Genomic DNA, 1,210 nt, shown 5'->3' on the forward strand with positions numbered 1-1,210 from the left:
CCTGCAGAATTACTACTATTGGCATCATCCCCGTCTTGTGCTGCTTTAGAGAAGTAGCTGAAAGGGCCGGTTTGGCGAGGGAATGTACTTTAATCTGAACCAATTAAGTTTTATTTGCATCTTCCGTGCGTGTCTCAAAGAAACGTGCTGCTTGTAAGGTTCCGAGTTTGTATACTGCAAGTTTTAGCATGTGTGTTTCTCTCAAATTCTTGTCGTCAACTCATCATTCTTGAAACTAGTTTAATAACAATTCCATGAAACATGTCCCGTCATTGCTTTTCTATCTCCCCTAATTTTCAATGTGTGATTAGGACTTTGTAGCTAGCTGTTTTGTGTATGGACATTATTGCAATGAAGGCTTCGACTTGGATACTTTGTCTGCACCTAACGAAGTTTTTTAGGGTCTGTTATATGCGCAAATGAATGGGTGACCGATGCAAAGGTTGTACTCTCTGGGAGCTTACATATCATCTTCCGATCTGTGCAAAATAGAAACAGTAAAATCTGCCCTCTCCTGATAAGTTGTGTATCATCTGTTCATCAGCTCCAAACTTTGTGTTAATAGAATAGAATTAGCAAGCACGCATACATTTTTCTAGTGATCACGGAGAAGTAGCTGTGGTGAAACAACTGACAATTTTGCAAGCAGGCTAAGGCAGCGGAAAGTAATAATAATATTTGGGCTGACTGATTACGTGGGCTAGACATCGGCCAGGCCTCTTTACCTCTCTCTCGTGCACGTACGGCCCATGCACTGAGTACAGTGCCCGTGATGATTTGGCACTGGCAGAATACACACGGAGCGGAGTTTCAATAATTCCAAGTCCATATGTCTACTGCTACGTGCTAAAATAATGCAACCTGTAAGGGCATCAGATATTCTAGTAGTGTAACAAAGTAATGTGTGGGAGAGTCCTCACGTAGAGCTGGTCCTCCGTGGCATCATCTTTTGGTACGGTTCACGGCACAACAAAATAAGATCACGTGATCGACGACAAGTCAGCTAAGCACGGCACACGGTAGGGTTTCGATGTACGAGAGCACCGTGCCGTGCCACATCTCCCGATCGGAATCCAAACGGGCGCGGGTGGATCGGAGCAGTAACAGCCGCGGAGTCCTCGGCGGACGGATCGCTTGCATTTGCTTCCCGTTATCTCCGGCCCCCGTTTCAAATTCGCCGCGGCGCTCCGTGTCCCGCACGATCCGGCGG

The sequence above is a fragment of the Setaria italica genome, chromosome VII, assembly GCF_000263155.2.
Source record: "Setaria italica strain Yugu1 chromosome VII, Setaria_italica_v2.0, whole genome shotgun sequence".
Classification (NCBI taxonomy): domain Eukaryota; kingdom Viridiplantae; phylum Streptophyta; class Magnoliopsida; order Poales; family Poaceae; genus Setaria; species Setaria italica.